The following is a 6,858-nucleotide window of genomic DNA, read 5'->3' on the forward strand; positions in this document are numbered from 1 at the left end:
AAAAAAAAAAAAAAGTATTATCTATGTGAGATCAAACTGACAACAGCAACTCAAAAGGTTTGATGGGAAGCCTAGGGGACAGTGAGTTGAAGATAATGGTGATGGAATAATTTGGAAAAGGATAGGGAGCATAACAGCACAACTGGAAGAATGTAGTTGATGTCACTGAGTTGTACCTGTAGAAACTTTTGAAATGGTGTAACTTTGGCTATGCATATTTTCACCAAAAAGAAAAAAACAGTCCTCCAAGGTCGAGAAGGGAGAGTGTTGACGTGTCGTGGGGTTGTTAACCAATGTCATAAAACAATACGTGTACTGACTGTTTAATGAGAAACTATTTGTTCCATAAACCTTCATCTAAAGTACAATTTAAAAAAATTTAAAAAAGAAGAGTCTACTATACCAAGTATTCTCAAAGGAACCCTGGTGGCACAGTGGTTAAGTGCTCCGCTGCTAACCGACAGGTTCCCAGTTGAAATCCACCAGGCAGTACACGGAGAAAGACGTGGCAGTCTGCTTCTGTAAAAATTAGTCTTGCAACCCCTATGGGACAGTTCTACTCCATCCTATAGGGTCACTATGAGTCGGAATCGCCTTGATGGCAATGAGGTTTTTTGCTTTCATAAACCCTACCTGCCATAGTGAGTATCCTAGGAACCAAAAAAAACCCAAACCCATTGCCGTCAAGTAGATTCCAACTCAGAGCAACCCTATGCTTCAAATTAATATTAGAAAGCCTATGTACGTGATTCAAAACATTAACACGTTAAAAAAGAACAAGCATATGATCATCTCAGCATATGCATACGCATGGGTTTATACCAAGAATTCTACACTTACTACTTATAGGTAAATTATATTTTATTAAGCATAGTATCATCTACCTACAAGCAAAGATGTCACTTTGAGAGCTAAGGTGCGCCTGACCCAAGCCATGGTGTTTTCAATAGCCTCATATGCATGCGAAAGCTGGATAATGAATAAGGAAGACCAAAGAAGAATTGATGCCTTTGAGCTGTGGTGCTGGCAAAGAATACTGATTATACCATGGACTGCCAAAAGAACGAACAAATCTGTCTTGGAAGTACAGCCAGAATGTTCCTTAGAACTGAGGATGATGAGACTTCTCACATACTTTGGACATATTATTGGGAGGGCCCAGTCCCTGGAGAAGGACATCATGCTTGGTAAAGTAGAGGGTCAGTGAAAAAAGAGAAAGACCCTCAACGAGATGGACTGACCCAGTGGCTGCAACAATGGGTTCAAGCATAGCAACAATCATGAGGACAGTGCAGGACCGGGCAGTATTTCATTCCGTTGTACATAAGTTCAATGTGAATTGGAACTGACAACAACAACTGAAGAAGCAGTATGGAATATATGTACAAGACATCATATTTATTCAGCCCATTCTCAATGCCTGAAGCTCATGCGATTTGCAGATGTTGAAATAACTCCACCACCCCGAGTTATCTGCAGCTAAGTTGGGATCCATCGCCACAGCGGATTATAGCCTTTGTAGTTAGCTAGGCCAAGCATTTTTTATCTTAACTATTTTTTTTCTTGTGTAACAGAGTGTGCCTTCTTTCCTTGCACACAATAGGGGGAAAACAAATGCTTTCTTTAGACTCAGGAAAGTCACAATGCTTATCTCTTGCAAGAGGTCTGTGGTGGCTGCCAAAATGCATTAGGTGGGGAGAGGTGGGATCTTTAGATTACAGATATTGTTTTTCATATTCACAACAATCTTGGGAAGCGGGCACTGTTATTATCTACATATTACAGTTGAGGAAACTGAGGCACAGAGGGGATAAGTCAATTTGCCCAAGGTCACAAAGCTACTAAGGGATGGAGCCCCAAGTCAATCCAGGTGTGTCTGATCCTATCATCCGAGCTCTTTTCATCCTGCTGGGCTGCATCACTCCAAAGATGGGAGAAAGTTACATCTTTCAAGACCTTCAGATTGCCACATCAGACAAAGAGAGAAGTCAAGCAGGCAATTCAAATAAGTACATAGTAAAATCTCAGTGGCTTTGGAGGCAGACAAGGTTCAAATCCCTGCTCTGCTGTTTTCTATCAATAGGACTTTAGCGAGTTTCTTAGTCTCCCAAGCCCTGTTACTACGTTTATAAAATGATAACAATAATCGTATGAGCCCTGGTGGTGCAGTGGTTAAGTGCTCCGCTGCTAACCAAAAGGTCGGTGGTTTGAGCCCACCAGCTGCTCCACGGAAGAAAGATGTGGTAGTCGGCTTCTGTAAAGATTACAGCCTTGGAAGCCCTATGGGGCAGTTCTACGCTGTCCTATAGGGTCTCTATGAGTCAGAATCGACTTGATGGCAACAGGTTTGTTTGTTTTAATTATAGTAATGCTAATTTTGCAGAGTTCTTCTCAAGATTTGCTGCTGTTACCCTCAAGTTGATTCTGACTCATGGTGATTCCATGTGCTGCAGAGCAAAACAGTTCTAGAGGGTTTTCTCGGCTGTTGTCATTATAGAAGCAGATGACCAGGCCTTTCTTTTGCAGCACCACTGAGTGCCACGTACCGCAGTGCTAGGGATTAATCAGTGAACAAAACAGACAAAAATCCTGCCTTTACAGGGCTGAGAAGCAACGACACCTCAGTGGAAATGAACACACTCAGTACCCAGATATCAGGCCCTGGGAGGTGCAAACGGTTAACATACTCAGCTGCTGAGAGGTTGAAGGTTCAGAGGCACTTCAGAAGAAAGGCTTGGATGTTTCAGAGGAGCAGATGACTTCCTCCTGGTGCATGTGGATGCTAGGTGGGACTCCAATGGACAGAATCATCAACTTATTAATGAAGCATGACTTGTATTGAACAAGACAAACTGGGTCAAGCATTTGAAGATGCTTTTGAGGAACTGAGGCAACATTCACCTGGTGATCTTCAGGACTCTCTAGATTGCAAAAATTACCTGGTTTTCATCAACCACTGCCCACATGTTAGAGGAAGCTCCAACTACTATGGAGTGTTGCCTACAGAGAAACTTGTCTATACCTGGAGAACCAACAGTGTAATCAACAGTGCTGCAGGCTACCATTTTGAAGGAAATACTCATCAATCTCTGCAGAGTATCACGAAAAACCAGCTAGTACCACCTGCTGTTCTCCACCAAGAGGGAGGAAAAGGCAGGAAGAAGCTCCAACTGTTTGAATACCTTCATGAATCCTCGTGTAATCCTCAGATGGCATCTTGTATTCAGTGGGTAGACAAAACCAAGGGCACCTTTCAGTTTGTATCAAAAAAAAACAAGGAAAGACGTGCAGAGCTTTGGGGGAGAAAAAAAAGGCAACTGGAAGACCATGATTTACCAGAAAATAGCCAGAGCACTGAGGAATTATGGAAGAATTGGGGAAGTCACCAAAATCCGGAGAAAGCTAGCCTACCAGTTCAGCGAGGCCATTCTCTAAAGACTTTCTCCATGTTACTTCTTGGGGAAAGAGATCTTCTACTCATAGTACCTCCAACCTGATCAAGACTATCTCAGCTTAAATAACTGGAACCCAAGTTATAATCATACATATGCCAATTACCGTGGGCTAAGTCACCCTGACTGCGCACCATACCCTCACGTTTAATGGTTTCCTGACGTCAGGAAGCTCTACCAGCTTCAGAATTTTTCTCTTATAGCAAATACTGAAGAGAAAAAAAAAAAAAATCAGTTAACTGGGTTGGTATCTTTTCTACAATAGCATACAATCTATACTAACATTGGTGGGAAATTCTGCCAGCAAGCAACTTTAAAATGACCACCTCCCGTTTGGAAGTATGGACCGTCATTGCTATGGCTCCTTTCTATGCAACTTCTTTCTTCTGTATTAACAATGCCAGTAGAGACGATTGACGTATAGATTGATTTAAATATTATTTTTCTGTCATACACTCAAGCAAAAAAATGACTCTAACATATATCTGATGGCTTTAATGACAACACAAAAAAAAGGCTGCATTATTATATACACGTTTTCATCATTCAAGGTACAGTTGTCATGCCAATGTACGTTCATGGCTTTAAAAAATGCCTTGGAGGATATTAACACGGAGGATGCACGACATGATGAACGTAGTCAGCATTGGTGAACAGCATACGTAAAAAAACGTTCAGTTGGCAAATGTTTTGCTATATATTTTTTACTACAATTGAAAAACATAATTAAGGCAATTTAAAAAAGAAGTAATGGACAAATTAAAAAATAAATTAATTAAAACTTCCATGGCTATCCTAAAAAACAAGAAGAAGAAGAAGAAAGTCTTGGTGATCCACTTCATAAAGATCAGCCACTGAATACCCTATAGGGAAAAAAGAATAAGGACTATTTACGGAGACACTTCAGCATACAGGCTAGGCATTATAATTCTCAGGATAATCCTGCAAAGGAGCTATATGATACCCATTTTATAGGTCAAGAAACTGAGGCTCAGAGTGCTTAAGAAACTTGCCTGAAGTCATACAGTTTAGTATTAGTAGTATAATTAGGTGTATTGTTGCTCGTTGCTGTTGAGTTGGCCCTGACTCAGCGTTGCCTGGATCTGTGCCATCTTCACAATCATTGGTTGTGGCTTCAGTCCATTGATTGTTGTGGCCACTGTGTAGTTTGAGGGCCTTCCAGCCTAGGGTGCTCTTCTTCCAACACTCTATCAAATAACACTCTGCTGTGATCCACAGGGTTTTCATTAGATAATTTCCAGAAATAGGTCACCAGGCCTTTCTTCCTAGTCGGTCTTAGTTTAAGCTCCACTTAAACCTGTCCACCATGGGTGACCCTGCTGGTATTTGAAATACTGGTGGCATAGCTTCCAGCATCACAGCAACACTCAAGCCACCACCATATAACAAACTGACAGGCAGGTGGTAGAATTAGGTGTGTTAGTACCACCCAAATCCTGCTATTCTTTGCCATCAGGGCCCAAAGCATGAGACAATGTCAGTCCACCTGTTCTGTTCTTAGTAGTCACCCCACACTCGCTCAAAATAGGTTGGCCAGGTACCTGCACCCCCACCTCACCCCAGCCCCCAGCACATGCCAAAGAACCAAAAAGCCTCCATTTATGTGGCCCCAGAGGAAGCCTGTGTTGAAAGCAAACACACACAGAGCTGACGACGGTGACTCACGACTTCTAACCCTCCTCCTAACCAGTTGCATCAACTTTTCCGATGTATTGAAGTCTTGTAGACACAGTGCTTCATGGGAAGATATCAAGGAAAATGTGCCAGGAGCCAACCAGCAGGCCATACTCTGAGTCCTCGGCCCCTCTTTGAGGTTTCTCTCTCTTTTTTTTTCCCCTCAGCAATTCCTTTAATTTTTTTTTTTTTTTTCCCTCACCACTGACCTTGTTAGAGTTGCTAGTACTTTTTCCCCTTACACTGGAGCACTTCTGTAAATGTTTTTGTTCTTTGTTCTACTTCCTGCACTCTTTGAGCTTGGCTGTGATGTCTGTTCAGTGGGGCCTTTCTGATCCAATTGCCCCTTACCTATGCATCCTCTCCCCAGGTATCAAAAATGAGGGCAGTGGGGCCTGGAGGGCCCCTCATTAGAGGGAGGCGGCTCCGCTCTCCCACCAGCCACCGGCAGTGAGGGCAGAGCCGACTCTAAGAATGACCAGTATTGAAAAGAGAGCTCCAAGGGTGAGAGAGAGACACAGACTGGCAGAGTCAGAAGCAGAAGGTTAAAAAAGAAAAGAAAAAGAAAGAAAAAAAAAAAAGCCTTTCTCTCTGACAGTCTAAGCGTTCCCTTTCAGGACCAGAGGATTTCCAGAAAAACGTCCTGTGAAGAACAGACTATTTCATGAAGCAAAACGTTCCGAGGGCAACACCCTCGGACACATCAGGCATTCGTTCCCAACACTCAACTGTCCATTCGGAAAATGGGGAGATAGATGCCTTTTACCTCAGCAATCAGTGGTTGCTGAGGTGGGTCGCGTTGGCGGTCAGCTCTGAGAGGTCCAGAGTCTGGGAACCTGCTGGGACCCAGAGGAGTCAGCCCTCTTGGAGGGAAGAGGGTGAGGGAAGAGCTCTGGAGAGTGGGCCAGGGGCAGGAGGAGTGCTCTGGGCAGAGGGCGCAGTGCTCTCCAGGGGCACTGACTTTCCGCACGCTCATGGGAGCTGGCCACCTACAGGGGGCGCTGCTTGTTCCAGGTAGTGCAAACGATGCTGGAGCTGGCCATCGGGAGACCTGGCTTCCAGCGCCAGCTGACTCTCACTAGCAGTGTGACCCTAAACAAGCCACCCAATCCCTCGGAGCTTTCGTTTCTGTTCTGTAAAATAGGGATGGTGCCTGTCTTGTCTTCATTCAGCATCAAGCATGTTTTCTTGAGCTCCTAGTATGTGCTGGTTGCTAGAAATAGATATCAGGTTGACCTGATGCCTGTCCTGAATGACCACTCATTCTACTGGGGGAGACGAACCAATAATTAAAATCCAATGTGATGAGTACAGTGAGTTGAATCCAACTCATGGCAACTCCATGTGCGTCAAAGTAGAGCTGTGCTCCATAGAGTTTTCAATGGTTGTGATTTTTGAGAAGTAGGTTACCAGGCCTTTCTTCCAAGGCACCTCTGCATGGGTTCAAACCACAAACCTTTTGGTTCTTAGTCATGTGCGTAACCATTTGCGCTACCCAGGGACTCTTAGTTCTCTCTACGGAAGTCATTAAAGCTGGTGGTTAAGTCTTGAAAGATAACTTAGGAGTTTGATAGGAAGATGGGGGAAGAAAGAGAATATGGCATTGTAGGCAGACGGATGCTGTTATGGATTAAGTTGTGTCCCCTGAAAATATATGTTGGCAGAAGAAAACATTCTTTGATGGTTACAGGGGTGGGGCGGGAGGGTGAGG

General features: G+C 43.7%; 1 pseudogene; it reads left to right on the forward strand.

Moving 5' to 3' along the window:
- Positions 1–2,774: 2,774 nt before the first annotated feature.
- On the forward strand, positions 2,775–3,603 carry LOC101361000 (transcription factor Spi-C pseudogene; annotated as a pseudogene).
- The last annotated feature ends 3,255 nt before the right edge of the window (positions 3,604–6,858 follow it).

Source organism: Trichechus manatus, unplaced genomic scaffold (genome assembly GCF_000243295.1).
Source record: "Trichechus manatus latirostris isolate Lorelei unplaced genomic scaffold, TriManLat1.0 scaffold00028, whole genome shotgun sequence".
Classification (NCBI taxonomy): Eukaryota; Metazoa; Chordata; class Mammalia; order Sirenia; family Trichechidae; genus Trichechus; species Trichechus manatus.